Source organism: Lycium ferocissimum, chromosome 5 (genome assembly GCF_029784015.1).
Source record: "Lycium ferocissimum isolate CSIRO_LF1 chromosome 5, AGI_CSIRO_Lferr_CH_V1, whole genome shotgun sequence".
NCBI classification, from domain to species: domain Eukaryota; kingdom Viridiplantae; phylum Streptophyta; class Magnoliopsida; order Solanales; family Solanaceae; genus Lycium; species Lycium ferocissimum.
This window is the reverse complement of record NC_081346.1, coordinates 63,732,734-63,750,386: the sequence shown is the minus strand read 5'-3', so window position 1 is coordinate 63,750,386 and position 17,653 is coordinate 63,732,734. Positions and strand designations below refer to the sequence as shown.

Here is a 17,653-nt window from a genome sequence, read left to right as displayed (position 1 = left end):
ATATACTAAGGCATATAAGAGGGATGCATGTCTAGTATACCTGGTGTATATCTGTATACCTGGTGTATATCTCTCATCACAGTATATCACACAAAAGGGAAAAAGAGAAGAGAAGACAATCTTGAGCAAACAAAAGCAACATTCATCTCAAATCAATTTTAACACATGTGTATGCATCCATATAAAAAATATGTATCAGTGTACCCAATATATTTTACCCCTCCAAGATTGTCATAACACTTATATGTATAAAAAACATGAACACATGTCAAATGTCATATATTTATCCATTAAAAGAGGGAAAATGGCATAAAACTTCCATAAACTATGTTCATCTAACTGGTGTATAGCGGCAAAGGAAGCAGGGGATATTTATTGACAATCATTCAAAGTTCAGCTTTATGTAAAGCATTCTAACAAAGGGAATACTCATTCTAAGCAGTTCAAACCTTCAAGAAGACTAAACAAAACACTCATTTTGACAGAGGGTATGCATCACCACAAGTATCATCTTTTCTTTCAAGATTAAACCACTATTCCATCCATTCCACAATCCTAGAGAGTAAAAGGGGAAAAAAGGAAAGGGGTCATGCTGATTTATCATTATATTTCATTAATTCCCTTCTTATGCTCATTTATTATTATACTTCATTAATTCTCTTCTTATTATACTTTGGGAAAAGCATAAAAGGATTCAAAACTAGTTGGAAAATATCCTAAGCATAAGAAAACATCCCAGTATGGTCATATTACAAGCTAAAACTCACAACATTAAGAGAATCACAAAGGTAGGATATGACACAAAAGCAACAAGAAGTGAGAAGATACACATATTCAGTATAGAAACCTTTAGCATTTGAGGAAAAGAAGTAAAACTTCATAACTACATTCACTGCCTTGCATTCAAGCTTCATTTTAGCATGCAAATACACATGATTTTCCCCTTTTTATACTCACTAGGACCTTTGAGGATCCCATGATGTTGTCATCCCATAAAAAGGAACCCCAATAGCCTGGGATGGGTAGTACTTGACTGAGTGGTTACTCAATGTCCTTCCTAGACCCTCCCTAGCCTAGGTAAGTCACTTTTCATGTTCTTACAAAACAAGTGACAACCTCATAAGTTCTCTTTATACTTAAAATGATCATGAACAGTGCCATCATTTACCCTTTAAATAAACCACACAATTCAGTCTATCACGACAAGGCAAACACTTGACCTTTAAGCTTTAAACTGTTAGAATAGTAACTTACCGTCAAACAATCAAGTCAACATCAATCATGAACCACTTTTAACCCAAACTCTTGGCATAGAATCAACATTTCTATGTTTTTTATCAAACAAACATCATGGTGTCCAGTCAGACAAAGCAATAATATTCAGTTATCAGAGGTAGCCATTGAAAACAAGGTTTGTGCTTTTGAACTTACTTACTTAATTATAGTTTCATCCCTATCTTGCTACCATCAACAATTTCAGAAAAAGAAGAAGTGAGGCATAACCTATGTATCCTAGGTATTATTTATGCAGCGCAAAAGAAACACTAGACCTTTAGACAAATTATGGCAGGATGACCATATTTTCTTCATGTTTAAACTAGCTTATGGGAGAAACATGTCATCTATTCTACATGGTGGCCTGTATAAAGTCAATTTAGACACTTTAAGCTCATTTATACACACAATATACCACATACATATGGACTCAGCTCTGTTTGACTCAAACATGATGAATACTTTGCAAACATTTAGCTACCTCAGGGGTTAGAATCAATTAATTCATTTAATAGGGATATCAACATCACAGGGATTTCAAGCTTGAGCCACTTAAGCAATGAATCCACATGTTTTGAAATATGTTATTTATAATTTATTCAAAGACAGATAGATCATGTATTTTCTTCACAGTTTAGCCTAAATCTTATATACATGAAGTATATTTTTTGGGTTAAACCTTTCATGGTTGAGAACTATCATCATTGAATGGGAGAGGAGTGTCACGACCCAACCGTAACTAGTGCCCGACCCATAATCAGCGTACCAACAGATTATACATATACAAAAGTCAGACATCAGACCATAGCTGGCATAACCAGATCTTATACATACAGAAAAGTAATACGTCGCCCCAAGATTGTCACAAACGCATACATACATATCGTGGACATATCTTTCAGCAGAGGATACATAGGCGAAAATCGGGCGTCGTCTCAAACCGCCGCATATAAGCATATACATCACACATAAGCCGATAAGGCTATCGAATGGGGGGACGTCCGAACACAAACCACGCGGACACAACCGTACAATAGCCGCCCACAACCCACACATATGTCTACAGACCTCTACGAGTAACAACAAAACCATATGACGGGACAGGGCCCCGCCGTACCCATGAATAGCCATATACATATGCATCGGAAGAGTCCGTACTAATACATAGGCTCCGAACAAGGGAGAGCGCTCCAAATAGCCGAATGGCAATCCTAAGTCGCGATCTCCACAACTAGTATCCGTACCGCTGCGGGCATGAAACGCGACCCGAAGAAATGGGTCGAAGATGAATATGTGCGAGTATGCAAAGCATGAAATATAGTAAACAGGATCATAATCGGAACAAAAAGCACAGAAAATAAGTGCAAAATCCAGAATATCAAAATGCTTACTTTTAAAAACACCAATCATACAAGAGGCTCTTAGAATATGGTCGCCCTCCCGTCAATGGCGCCATAACACAGCATAACACCAGAAGATTTCAAATCTCCGTATTCCCGTCACACATCATAACGCCATAACACAGCATAACACCAAATATAAGCGGAACCCGGCCCTCTAGCGAGGAGCTCGGTGAACCGTAACACAGCATAACACCGGAATATAACATAGTGCGCACGATACATAACCGGCCCGGGACTCGACGAAGGATGTAATAACAGAATGCACGAGCAGAGTCGTGAGTAACCATATGCAATTTAAAACATTTTCCAAAAACTCCATAGAATAGTCAAAACGAACTATCATTTAAAACCAAGAGAATAGTCAATTCAAGTTTCCCCCCCGAATGTCACTCGGGAACATATCAAATAGAACTTTAGAAGTCGTAGATACGTATCAAAACCATATGAAGTAGCTTATGGAAATCAAGGACATAATCGTCATTACAGACTCGATGGTTAAGTAAATAACCGACGCTCGAGGGTTAAGACGATAGTCATGCTAAGTTCTTTCAAAAGTCGTTAGAACTACACAAAGGAGAGTCGCGGGACCCACGGACGAGCGTCAACCCAATCCGAGCCCGCCTATGGAAGATATAGTCATTATACGTTACAAACCTGCTACGAGCATAACGAGGCGATCCGGTTCTGTCTACGAAAGTTACGGCCCTTTTTCGACATAGAACCTTTTAGGAACAAAACTTTTTATACAAACTTTGAAATCCAATCATACCAAAGACATAAGGACCATTATTCTATTACATTACGAATACCAACATTAAGAAGTGAATAAGAATCATAGACATGCTCGGATCGCAAGAATAGAGTTACCCCGAGGCTCGTATCATAACCTACTTACAACTAAGACATGCCAAAAGAAGGAAAGGTTAGGCTTTACATACCTCGTCCGCGTCCTAAGCTAGTCCAAACTTAAGTCTCGGCTTCTCAAAATCTACAATAACATCATTTGGCACCAAACATTAGTCATAAGCACTTAGAAATCCAACCCTAAGCTAGCACTTCATTTACAGAAATTTGGGCAAATTCAACAACCCCGAGAATTCAACTCGGCTAAATCTTCAACAACAATACCAACAACCATACTAACAACATCAACACTCAATTCCAAATGCATTCTAACGTCAATAATTCTTTTCTACATAATTCGACAACATTCCATTTACGTTCAAATCAACCACATACAATCAAGCCAATACCAATGCACATACATTCGAGTACTAATCCGAAACCATTCAAACAAGATTCAAGAATGCTTCAAACAATCCGCACAACATTCCAAACAATCCAACCAACATACCACAAACCCGAAACCTTCCAATTTCAATAGGGACACACAATAACACATTTCTTTCTTCCAAAGTCATGAACTACACCAACAATCTACACATTAACAACATTAACCTCAATAATAAAAGAAACTATAATAAAATCACATTACCTTCTCCAACAACCTACAAACGATTACAACTTCAATTTGAATCATTAAACCATCATTTTCATCATAGAATCCATACAACAACAATCGAAAATACTAAATAAAATTTGTTCATCATGTCCTACCAAAACACTTTCCATTCGGCCATAACACCAACATCTCAATTTCATGAATTTCATTCATTTCTACACACTACAACACATTCAAACCATACATAGCACATACAAAAGAAGATTGAACCTTACCTTTTTCACTTAGTTCTTCACTTGGCTAGGGTTGGTGCTTTGAACTAACACTTGTTCTTGCTACTCCAACAATTACTCCATGTTGTTATGCACCTTCTAAAAGGTTGAAAGGCTAGAAAAAATAATTTTTTGATCAAGATTTCCATGGTCCATGTTGGCCAAATAAGGCCGAACTCTCTCCTCTCTTTTTCTCCATTTTTCTCCAAGCTTCTAAGTTGAAAAAGATGACTAATGTCTTGCTAAGTTATCTAGCATGAACTTATATGATTCATCCAAATGTCCCATGGCCCACACATGGCTTGGATGAATTTAATTTAATTGGGTGGGAACCACCCATATGCCACACGGCCCAATTGGCCATTTCATGAAAATTAATTAACTTTTCATAATTCACTTTTAACCCCAAATTTTTCTTAATATTCCATACCAATTAAATCATAGGCAACTTATGCCTTAAAACAAAATCGAAGGTCAAAAGTCTCAACCTCGTATCCCGGAATAGTCTGTCCTTAACTTATCGTAGTTAGCTCGGAATGTCCCAATGCACAAAATACGGGATATAAACAACTCAAATCATGCTTGCATTCACCTTAATACATACTTTGTTAACCATGAACCACACCCAAGCTATATAATGTACTAATAACTGGACTAATCTAGTAGTTGAATAGTAAGTGAACTAAACTACAAGCATGTAAATAATTAGCCTAGAATTTTCTCAGTTTAAACAGTAACTGAACGGATTAAGCAAGGCATGAGACATGTTAGTTAAGCTTAATTAATGAAATTACAACCAAACAATAATCCACTAACCCGCATTAATCACCTTAATGAACTAGCAGGTATCACATAAGTACAAGATTAGACATCATTTGAACTAAACAGAAACTATAAGCATATTAGCTAAACCAAATTAACTCAGATAACTACTTAATCTAAACTATCTAAGCAATTAATGCTTAACCTAAACTTTTTAAACAAAATGTCATTAAACTATATGAAACTAAGCTAAATTAAGCACATACAGACTACTAAACTAATATATCTAAGCATAAATATGATAATAACTAATTAAAGCATAATAAAACTAACAAGCACACAAACACAAGCATATTAAAACTAAAAATAAAAGAAGGAAGAGTATTTGCCTTTCTTATGTACAACCCTTCTTGAGATTTGGAGTTGGAATGCTATGCTCCTTACCTGATATTCAGTCACAAAAAGAAAGCACAAGTTTTTAGACTAAAAATTCTAATTAGTTAAGGGTTTCAGCTCAAAGCTAAACCCTAACTAAATTGGAACTATTTTTTTGCTCTATTTTAAAATACTTGTGTAAAATTTGAGATTTGTAAGGTGTGTGTAAAACAATGGGAATGTATAGAACCCCAAAAACCCTAATTTTTCTGTTGAAACTCGATGTGGGACTGAGTTTCTTTTTGGGATTCCTCTTGAAATTCCGCCCGAACTCAATGAACCAATGGGAATCAACGAATTCAAATTGCAAATAGGCAAATCCCATTAAGCGGTTTGAACTCGTTTGACCTTAATTTGCAGAAAAAGTAAAAGATGAGAAGAATTATACCTCGTTTGATTGAATTGCGGTGGAAAAAGGGCAATGCATTTATTGATTTGCCCAAAATGGACATGCATGACCTACGTAAAGAAAGAGTACACTGTACTCATGCCATTTCCAGGTTGATACCGATGAGAGAGAGTGAGTATCGCGGTGGCGGCTAGGGTTTCACTGAAAAACCCTGCCTTTCAAATAAATGAGACCTTGGAGATCTGTCTGGTCTTAATGGGTGGCCCTGGCCGTTTAAAAATGAGGAAGGAAAGGGAAAAGCCCAAATGCATATATATATATATATATATATATATATATATATATATATATATATATATATATATATATATATATATATATATATATATACACGTGTATATGTGTATACATGTATATACACGTATATGCGTGTATATATATGGATGTAAAAAGGGGAAAAACGTGCCATTTAGTTAATTTGACAAATAACCAAATTAAAAAGTGTGAAAATTAACTCCCTTTTAATTATGGCCTCATTAAAAGCAAAATCAAATTAATCTTTTCAAATATGACCAATGCGAAAGATAAATTAATTATTTCAATTGTAGCCTTAATTAACACATAGCAAATAATTGGTGATTTCAATTATAGCCGCAATTAGAACATAGTAAGTAATTGATCCATGCAATTAACGGAAAATCAATTGTAATCAATTTTTTTTGGAAATAATTGCAATTATAACCAAATAAATCATAAAATTGATACATAATTGATTGATTATCTATTAATTAATCAATTTTCTTGATTTAACGGCGTAAAATATTTATCAATTGACCATTAATTTTTTAAAAACACTTAATTGACTAATTGTTTCCACTATTTTTGAATCAAAATCTTGATAAGCGTGTTCAAATTCTTAAAAATATACCAAATATGCAAGATGACATACATTAATATATTTGATGATATTTTTCCAAATAAAATGGAAAAATGTCACCAAAACAATATTATAAAATCATTTTGGCTTGTAAAATGTACATTCTTACCCCGTTTGTGATTTATGAACTCCGAATAATTAAATAAAATTATTGGAGGTCAAAAATTAGGTGTCAACAACTGCCCCTTCGGTGTTCGGGGATGGCAAGCCCAACCTTGATCATCGAAATTGGACGAACCTAAATTTTGGGCGACTAATTTCAAAATACTTATCTTTTTTATGCAATTTTCAATTTTGTGGCCGTACCCTGGTCTCTGGGTTTCCTACATATCTCGGGCATTATGAAAATTCAGGCAACGTGTAGTTCGTCTCAATTAAACTTCTAATGCAAGTTTCAAAACAAGTTCCAGAATCTTCCAGTATCAAAACTGAGAAGCTCAGAGTGATCTGTTTGAGTGTGACCAACTCTCTGGTATTGAGTCTGCCAATATATCCCTGGTCTTGGGAATCAAGTCACTTATAGTTCAACTCAATTGGTAGAAAAGGGTATCACTTATGAGAGAATGCCTTTGTGTTTTTCGATGATTGCCCGACTTGTTACGGGTTTTTTTTTAAAAAAAATTAAAGCAAATTTCAAAAATCAAATTTGTACAGCTGAGCATGAGGTGTAGCAATCTTCCAATTCCTGGTCAGAGAGCTTGACTCTCATAGGCACCCTATCTCGATCGACTGCATAAAAAAAAAGTTCCATGTTTGCTCCGCATGTATCTGGTTCTAGTTTGATCAGTCTGCTCCTCTTCTTGGTGGCTGCAAACCTATTTCCATTTGCTCAGTAGTATTGTGGTTGACCTCTTGGAATTTGTTTTGTTTTCACCACCCTTTCATGGCTTTGTGGTCGTACCTTCTTGGTTTGACTTTGCAAGGTGACCTTCTTGACACCACTTGAATGAAACAGCCATCTTGGTCTTTCATAATTGTTTTACCACCCTGGCATGGCTCTTGTCTCTTGTAATTCTCTTGGTTGATGTCTTCAACATAAGTGACCCTATTGGGACCATCTGAATTGTTCAAACCTTTTTTGGTCACTGTATGCAATGACTCTCTCAACAATATTTGATATGAATGGCCTTCTCGACATGTTTGATATGAATGACCCTCTTGTTAGTTTGTATGAATAGTCCTCTTGGCAGTTTATATGAATGGCCCTCTTGGACGTTTGTATGAATGGCCCTCTTGGCAGTTTGTATGCATAGCCCTCTTGGTAGTTTGTATGAATGGCCCTCTTGGCAGTTTGATATGAATGGCCCTCTTGGCAATTTGTATGAATGGCCCTCTAGGAAGTTTGTATGAATGGCCCTCCTAGCAGTATTTGTATGAATGACCCTCTTGGCAATTTTTGTATTAATGGCCCTCTTGGAAAATTTTGTGTAATTAGCCCTCTTGGCAATATTTGTATGAATGGCCCTCTTGGTAGTTTGTATGAATGGCCTCTTGGCAGTTTGTATTAATGACCCTCTTGGTCTTTTGGCAGTATGTGTGAATGGCCCTCTTGGCGTGCGTATGTTTGAATGAATAGCCTTCTTGGCATGGATATGACAGATATGGCCCTTTTGGATGGATTATCTTTCTTTCGTCCTTTACGTCGGTTGTGAACGTCTTGGTCTAATATGACGTTTTATACATTGTGTGACCCTTTTGGCTTGATATTGTTGTCCTTATGACGTTTTGTCCATTGTAGCCCTCTTGGCTAGATTGTTGCCTCAGTGGCATTTCGCTCTTTATAGCCCTCTTGGCTCAAGTGGTACATCCTTACGGCGCTTTAGTTTTTGCAACCTTCTTGGCTCAAGTGGACCACCCTTGTGGCACTTTTGTTTTTTTTAGCCTTCTTGGCGCGAGTGGGCCATTCTTGTGGTGCTTTCTATCTTTCTGCAGCCTCTTTGGCCTGATTGAGCCACCATTATGGTGTTTTTCGTTTCTTCATTCTTGGTGCACTAGATGCGAACCAGGTATCTCTTCTGATGAGCCTCTTCTTACCTGCTTTGTCAATATGAACAAACAAGGTTAGCAATAAATGGTCGTCCTCCTTATGACACTGGGGACCTGCATTCAAAAAGTGTTAGTTTCCTATAAGGTTGACCCATGTCGTTGACTCTTGTTGCACCATTTGTTTGGTTGTACTCATGGGTCCGATCCTCTTGGATTCGGTAGTTCGAGAGATGAATTCATTTTAAAGTAAAAACATTTTCACAAATCGTTGATCATAAATTTCTTTTTTTTCAAACTTTTGATTGTAAAGAATATAATGTATTTTTATTTGGAAAAGTACTTAAATTAATTGTCATGACAGAGAATCTTTAGTGATTTCCCATAGTTTGTGGCGAAATTTTTGATTCCCTTGAGTGGAATTTTTGAAACCCTCTCAAAAATTCTGCCTCAGTATAAAGTCTCGTTGCACCGAACTCTCGTGCTTAATCTTTATGAAGGAATTTTGACGTCCTCTCAAAATTTAGCCCAGTTTAGGGTTTGGCTCGGCTGACTCTCGTACCGGACTGTCGTGAAGGAATTTTTGAGAACCTCTCAAAATCTCTTCCCTAGTTGACTATGTGTGGCAAACCCTCGTGTCAACTCTGAGTTCCTTCGAAGTCCTAGCTCTGTGGCTTTATCGGGGTTTCTTTGGTTTTTTGATTGGTACGACCGAGCTCGAGGAGTGCTGACGTATCTTATCGCAGTAGGAATCAGGTCGAATGTAGTTCGGAATAACATGATTGATTTTTTCTAATAATGCGACCAGGTCCTATATAGACTACCTACATATCCTACCCTGGGAAATCAGGTCATTGTATAGTTCATGTTACTAGGAAATCATTTGGTTTTTCTATCTATTACAAAAGGGAAGACCAAATCAGATATGTATTTTCTACGCATCTGTGCCATAAGAGATAGGTCTTAATATAGTGATTACAAACAAAAAATACATTAATAAACTAAAAAAGCGTGTCTTCATTTCTCATACCACTTGATTGCGTCTGAATTGATTGCTTTGGGCCACTCTTGGCCATCCATTTCTGTCAGTATCAAGGCTCCTCCAGAGAGAACTTTGTGGACCACGTACGGGCCTTGCCATTTGGGTGCGAACTTTTCTTTGTACTCGTCTTGGTATGGAAACACTCGCTTGAGTACTAGTTGTCCTATTTGAAATATTCGAGCTCTGACTCACTTGTTGAAGGCACGAGCCATTCTTCATGGGTACAATTGGCCGCGACATACGGTAATCATCCTCTTCTCGTCGATTAAAGCAAGTTGTTCGTATCAGTTTTGAACCCATTCGGCGTTGTCCAACTCTGCCTCTTGAATGATTCTTAGCGATGGTATTTCTACTTCGGCAGGTATGACCGTTGTGATGCCAATACGAGCAAGTACGGTGTTTCCCCTATTGAAGTCCGAGCCGTTGTTCGGTACCCAAGCAATGCGTAAGGAAACTATTCAAGCTAACACTTGTAGTTATCTATCATTTTCCTTAATATTCCCTTGATATTCTTGTTGGATGCCTCTACGGCTCCATTCATTTATGGTCGATAGGCGGTGGAGTTTCGATGGGTTATCCAGAACTGCTCACAGTTTTCTTTCCTCAGGTGACTGTTCAGATTTGCTCTATTATCCGTTATGACGGAATCCGATACTCCAAATCTGCATATGATGTTGTTTCGTATGAAGTAGGCTATCATTTTCTTCGTTACCAATTTTTGTGATGTGGCTTCCACCCATTTGGTAAAGTAATCTATGGCGACCAGAATGAACCGGTGTTAATTAGATGCGGCCAATTCAATCGGTCCAATGTCGTCGATGCCCCGAGCAACGAATGGCCAAGGTGAGCTCATGACATTCAGTTCCCTTGGTGGGACTTTGATCAGATCTCCATGGATTTGGCATTGATGGCATCTTTGTACGAACTTGCAACAATCACTTTCCATTGTCATCCAATAATAACCCGCTTAGAGGATTTTCTTGGCTAGAACGAAACCATTCATGTGGGGTCCACAAGTTCCAGTGTGCATTTTTTTAAATAGTTTTGTAGCTTCGGCGGCATCCATGCATTGGAGCAATCCAATATTCGGCATTCTTTTTATAGAGTATTTCTTTGTTTAGGAAGAACCCATTGGCCATTCTCCGGATGTCTTTCTTCTGATTACTTGGAGTGTTCTCGGGATACTCCTCTTTTTTCAAGTATGTCTTTATGTCAGCATACCATGGCTTGCCATCGGGCTCCGCCTTCACATGGGAATAGTAAGCATGTTCTTCCCTTAGAGTTATCTCCAGTGGGTTAATGTGATTGCTTTTGGGATGTTGTCAATATGATTGCTTTTGGGATGTTGTATCATGGATGATGTGGTAGTAAGAGCATCAGTGAACTCGTTTTGAGCCCTGGGTGTATGCTTGAGATCTATCTTCTTGAAATTTTTAAACAACCTCTATGCGAGCTTTACATGGCAAGATCTTGGCATTCTTCATGGCCATTCGCCTTGTACTTGGTGAATTAGTAAATCTGAATCTCCTATCACCAACAATTCATGGATGTCCATATCCAAAGCCATTCGGAGACCTAAAATGCATGCTTCGTATTCCGCCATGTTGTTGGTGCATCGAAACTTGAGTTTTGTGGCCATCGGATAATGTTGTCCAGTTTCTGATATCAAGACTGCCCCGATTCCTAAACATCTGTTATTAACTGCACTGTCGAAAAATAATCTCCATCCCGCGTAGGGCTCGGCTATGTATTCCTCCACTATCAATACTTCTTCGTCTGGGAAGTATGTTCGGAGCGATTCAAAATCCTCATGGACTGGGCTTTCTGCCAATAGGTCGGCCAACGCTTGCCTTTTGATAGCCTTTTGTGCTATGTATGTGATCTCAAACTCACTCAGTAGCATTTTCCATTTAGCCAATTTTCCTATAGGCATGGGTTGGCGGAAGATATACTTTAGTGGATCCATCTTGGATTTGAGATGAGTGGTGTATGACGATAAATAGTTCCTCGACTTCTGAGCTACTCATGTCAGAGCAAAACATGTCTTTTCCACCAAAGTGTGCCTCGCCTTGCAGGCGGTTAACTTTTTACTCAAGTAGTAGATGGCGTGCTATTTTTTGCCAGTTTCATCGTGTTGTCCTAACACGCATCTGAAGGCATTATCTACTAATAAACATAACGGTAAAGGACTCCCAGGTCTAGGAGGTACCAGGACTGGTAGATTGGAAAGATACTTCTTGATCGTGTCAAATGCTTTCTAACATTCTTTTGGTCCATTTTGTTGGTGCGTCTTTCTTTAGCAGTTTGAGTATGGGTTCTACAATCACGGTGGACTGGGCTATGAACCGACTGATGTAATTCAACCTTCCTAGGAAACTCATGACCTCCTTTTTAGTTTTTGGAGGCGGCAACTCTTGGATAGCTTTAATCTTGGACAGATCTAGTTCTATGCCTCTTCGGCTGAATATGAACCCAAGAAACTTTCCGTTAGGTACTCCAAATGCTCACTTGGCTAGGTTTAGCTTCAGGCTGAACTTTCAGAGTCTGTTGAAGAACTTCCTTAAATGCATGGTATGCTCTGAGCTTTCTCTCGATTTGATAATGACATCGTTCACGTATACTTCTATTTCCTTGTGGATCATACCATGAAAAATGGTGGTCATAGCCCTCATGTAAGTAGTACCGGCGTTCTTGAGGCCGAACGACATCACTCGGTAATGATACACTCCCCACGGAGTGATGAAGGCTATTTTTTCCGCGTCCTCTCATCAAGATTTGATGGTATCCTGTGAAGCAATCCACGAATGATTGTAGCTCATGCTTCGCACAATTGTCGATGAGTATGTACATGTTTGGTAGTGGCAAGTTGTCCTTGGGACTAGCTTTGTTAAGGTCACGATAGTCCACACAGATTCGTATCAGTCCGTCTTTCTTTGGCACCGACACTATGTTGGCCAACCATGTTGGGTACGAAGTTACTTCCACCACTCCAGACTTAATCTGTTTTTCTACCTCATCCTTGATTCGGATACTCAAATCTGGCTTAAACTGCCTGGTTTTTTGTTTAACTGGTGCGAAGCCTTCGTTAATGGGCAATCTGTGGGCCACTATGTCGGTGCTCAACCCAGGCATATCAGTATATGTCCAAGCGAAAATATCCACATATTCTCTTAGCAGATTTATCAATTCTTCCTTTTGGGATGCCTCCAAGTGTGCGCTTATTCTTGTTTCTTTGATTGTTTCATCATCTCTTCGATTGATTACCTCTGTCTTATCTAGGTTGGGTTTCTATTCATTCTCGAATTGTTCTACCTCTTAAAAGAGACACTCGGGTAACATCGTTTCCTTATTGTACTCTTCGTATTCTTCTTCATTTAGATCACTTAACTCACTCATTTTGCGACATGTCACGCCATTTAAGGTTGTTTTATTATTATTACTTAAAAAGCAATCAAAGCATGGGTTAGAATAAACATATGCATAAGTAAAGAAAAGAGTTATTTTTTTTCTCCTAAGTCGAGGCTTGATTAATTTTAACAAAAGGAAGTACAAACTGTGGTCTTTACTCGGATCAACATCGAGTCATTTCCATTTTTTAAAACGTCACGAGGTAATTTAAAAAGTGAAAATGGTGAGTAATCGAGCCTCGACCGATTCTCGCTGATTTCATAAAGCATTTAAATTCATCATTTCTCTATCGAAGAGCCAAGAGCGAGGTAGAGGTCCAATTGGATAGTTGCTCACCCGGATTAGCATCGTGGATGGTGGGCACTTTAGTGCATTCTTCCAATATCACCAGGCAATTTTCTTCCTTGAATAGCATCCCTAACCCTTCCTCTGAGTCTCCATCGTCAGGCATGGGCATTCGGATTGGGAATGACCGGTACAGGCTCAGTATTGGTTTGCGTAGCTTTGCATGACTCTTTTTCTTTTTGTTGGCTTCAAAGTTCCCATCATCATTGGGAACATAACCCAAACCAAAACGAAAATTCTTTAAGGGAATTGGGACTGGCTCTATGATGCTACTTAGATCCCTTCCAACCCATTCTAGAGCACGGTGGAGGCAATCATCTTGTGGACCATAGGGATGGGTACTTGCATGGAATCCTCTTTATGGGAAGCCCCTACTAGTTCCACCACGTGTGGAAATCTGTTCCTTTTGGATTTTCTTCAATGACCATTACAGAGTTGTTCGGGTAGTTCTGGATGCTACCCTCCGCATGAATCACAACCTTATGGCCTTCCCATATAAACTTCACAGCCTTATGGAGCAATGATGGCCCAACCTCAGCCATATGAATCTATGGTCTTCCTAACAACATATTGTAGTTAGCAGTAATTTCCATTACTTGGAACTCCGTGGTGAACTCAATGGGTCCTATTTGGACACTGAGGTCTACTTCTCCGATGCGATCACGTTGGGCTCCATTAAACTTCCTTACATTCGTGTGACTCAAGTGGATTTTTTCAAGATCATACCCCAATTGGCTGAAGGTAGAATCAGGACAAATATTGAGGCCCGCCCTATTGTCGATCAACACTCGGGTCACAACCTTGTCACGGCACATTACTATGATATACAATGCTTTGTTTTATGTCATTCCCTCTTTGGGAAACTTTCCCTTGGTGAAGGAGATTTGATGTTCCCCTATGACATGGACACCATGTTAACTAGATTGTCGCTATTTGCGCTTGCGGGGTCACGAGCCTCGTCTAACACTCTCATCAAAGTTTGACGGTGTTGAGGGGAACTTAGTAGCAAGGCCAACACCGATATTTGGGCTGGCATCTTCTTTAGATGATCCACAATGGAGTACTCTTTTGGCTGCATGAGTCGCCAGAAGTCTTCGGCCTCTCCTTGCATTTCATGATTGGTGCGAGGGATTAGTACATCTCCCCGATCGAGTCATTATGGGCGCTTCGGACAACAAATTATGAGTACCGAGATTGCCAATTGTGGGCGCTAATTGCGCTCAAGTGTTTTGATAGGGACTTAAGCTAATGGTTTGCATACAGCTCAATCTTCATCTCTTTCGATCATGTGAATAGTATTATTGCCAAGGTTAGGCAACGAATTGGTAGTTACATTTAGTGGAGCGGTTTGGAGAGTGATCTCTCTTTTGTCAATCGAGTCTTGTATTTTATGCTTTAAGTTAATACAGTCCTCAGTTCTGTGTCCATTTCCACTGGAATGATAAGCACACGTTTGATCAGGTCGGAAGAATCGAATCCCGAGGTTGACGACCTTTGGCGAGATCATCTGGATTAGACCAGCAACACTTAACCTTTCAAATAGCTTGGTTCGTGTTTCCATCAGTGAAGTGAACACTTGAGGAGGCTTCTTCTCAAAGTTAGCATGCGGAAAATTATATGTATTTGGGGGAGGTTAGTTTTGGTAGTTCATTGACTGGTTGTTTTGTGGGGCTCTGTAAGTGGGTACGTGTTACACCTCGTAAATTTTCGCATCGTCATAAGCAAACTAATGTGAGTCCAGAGAGGCTATGATACCTCTATAAGGTTAAGGAAGACTTTTAATAAGTGTTAGACAAGTATTTAAAGGTTTCGGGATCAAGTGAATCGAAAAATTAGGTTTGTTGAAAATTTGGAAAAACTTGCCAGAATTTTGGACAGGATTTTTGGTCCAACTTCAAAGAGGCATATTTCCTAGAATATGAGGAGTTATGGAATCCATAACTATGTAAATTGAAGTTCGGAGAGTCTTCTTTCCAACACAATTGACAGATCGCAATTCTATGAAGTACGGGATGAAGTACGGCCCGTACAAACATGTACATCCTGTACATTTTGGACGTACTTTACTTGAAATTTCCAGAAAGTTAAAAATTTTGAAAAAAAAAATTCCTCCAATGTACGGGATGAACAGTAACCTATACTTTGAAGTACGGGATGAACAGTAACCCTTACTTTGCCCAAAATTTCCAGAATTGGAAGTCGGTGGATTTTTTTTCTAAGCCTATAAATAGAGGTTCCACGACCTAGGCTTCATTTTTTCACCCAAATTAAATCCCTAAAGTCTCTCTAAGCTCCCTCTAACATCCGCAAACACCCTAAATCAAATCAAGAAAGGATCAAACTCCTAAATCCTCAACTAGTTCATAAAAAGGTGCTTGTTCTTGTTTCTACATGGAGTTGTGGTGAACTTGGCCTTGAGACAAGTTGTGTGAGTTGAAGTTCTTCGAATACAAGATACGTTCTTCATCTTATGGCTTATTTTGAGTTGAATTGGAAGCTTAGTAAGTCTTAAAGTCAAGAGAATGGTGATAGAGAAGTCATGAGGTATTAAGTTGAAGTTGATGACTATGGGTTGATTTTTAAAGAAAATTGTGGATTAATTTAAGTTTAATTTGAATATAATAGTTTGGATATGGTATTGTTGTTGTTGTTGTTGTGTTTGGGCATTGTTTTGAGATTCGAAGCAAGTAAGTGATATAAGGGAAATGCTGCTCGAATGTCGTTAGCTCATTTATTAGTCTAGTTTGACCTTATAAGTGTTTCAAAGGTTTAACCCTAGTGTGAATCATCTTGAATGTAGATTTAAGAGCTCGGGAGGATAGGCGTTGAGTAGTTAAGGAGACAACGAGGTATGTTAAAGCTAATCCTTTCTTTCTAAAGGCATGATTCCCTTATTATGAACCCATACATGATATCCATAATATTCGTATTCCTAAAAAAAATGTTACGAACTCATGATTCTCAAGGTTCTTATGATATTATTGATAAGTGTTCTCCATGATGATGATGATTCTATTTCTAGAGATACCAAAGCTTATAGTTTTTGATGTCATGATGATATTATTGAGCTTGTTTCATGATTATTGATTTTATTCATTGTTATTAATCTCACCTTATGTTAATTGTTCTTTCAAGGTGAGATATAGCGATAATGATATTTCCATAATGATAATCGGAGGTTTACCGGTCTTACGTCACTCTGATAGAGTAGTAACGTTTTATTTGGGCCCTCATGCATGCTTTATATATATGTATGTATTTTCGCACATCGCGCCGCGCCATAGTCGGCCTGGCAGGCACGTAGATGTGCACACCACTGCAGTGGGTAGATTATGATGTTACCCTGAACGAGGTAGATTCAGACCCCGCTAAATTCTAAATGGTAGCTCCCACATTGCCTGAGTCCACTACCCAAACTCCTAAAGAGCTAATTCTGGAGCTCACGAGCTAACTTTCTTTTCTCTGGCTGAACATCACATAAACTTCCCATAGATCTACGGCTAAAGCATCACCCAACGTTCGCTTTCGCGGGATGGTACTAGATGTTAACATCATAGTCTTTCAATAACTCCAACCATCGCCGTTGTCGTAAATTCAATTCTTTTTGCTTAAAAATATACTGAAGGCTCTTATGATCCGTGTAAATATCCACATGGACACCATACAAATAATGTCTCAACATCTTCAATGCATGGATCACCGCAGCTAACTCAAGATCGGGGTTGGATAATTTTCTCATGTTTTCCTAATCGCCTTGAAAGATACGCAATCAACTTACCATGTTGCATCAACACACACCCTAATCCAACGCCACAATAGACAACATAGCCTTCTGATCCCTCTGGAAGTGTCAGGACTGGGGCAGAAGTTAATCTATTCTCTAACTCTTGAAAACTACGTTCACAAGCATCCGTCCATTGAAATTTAGCTAATTTCTAAGTTAGCTTTGTCAATGATACGAGAAATAGAAGAAAGGCCTT

General features: G+C 38.6%; 1 long non-coding RNA gene across 1 annotated transcript; it reads right to left on the bottom strand.

The window, feature by feature from the left end:
* Positions 1 to 353: 353 nt before the first annotated feature.
* On the bottom strand, positions 354 to 6,198 carry LOC132057044 (uncharacterized). Its single transcript, XR_009415061.1, has 2 exons — positions 5,998 to 6,198; positions 354 to 555 (listed from the first exon to the last, which is right to left on the bottom strand). It is a non-coding gene; the product is annotated as an uncharacterized LOC132057044 (long non-coding RNA).
* Between the last annotated feature and the right edge of the window lie 11,455 nt (positions 6,199 to 17,653).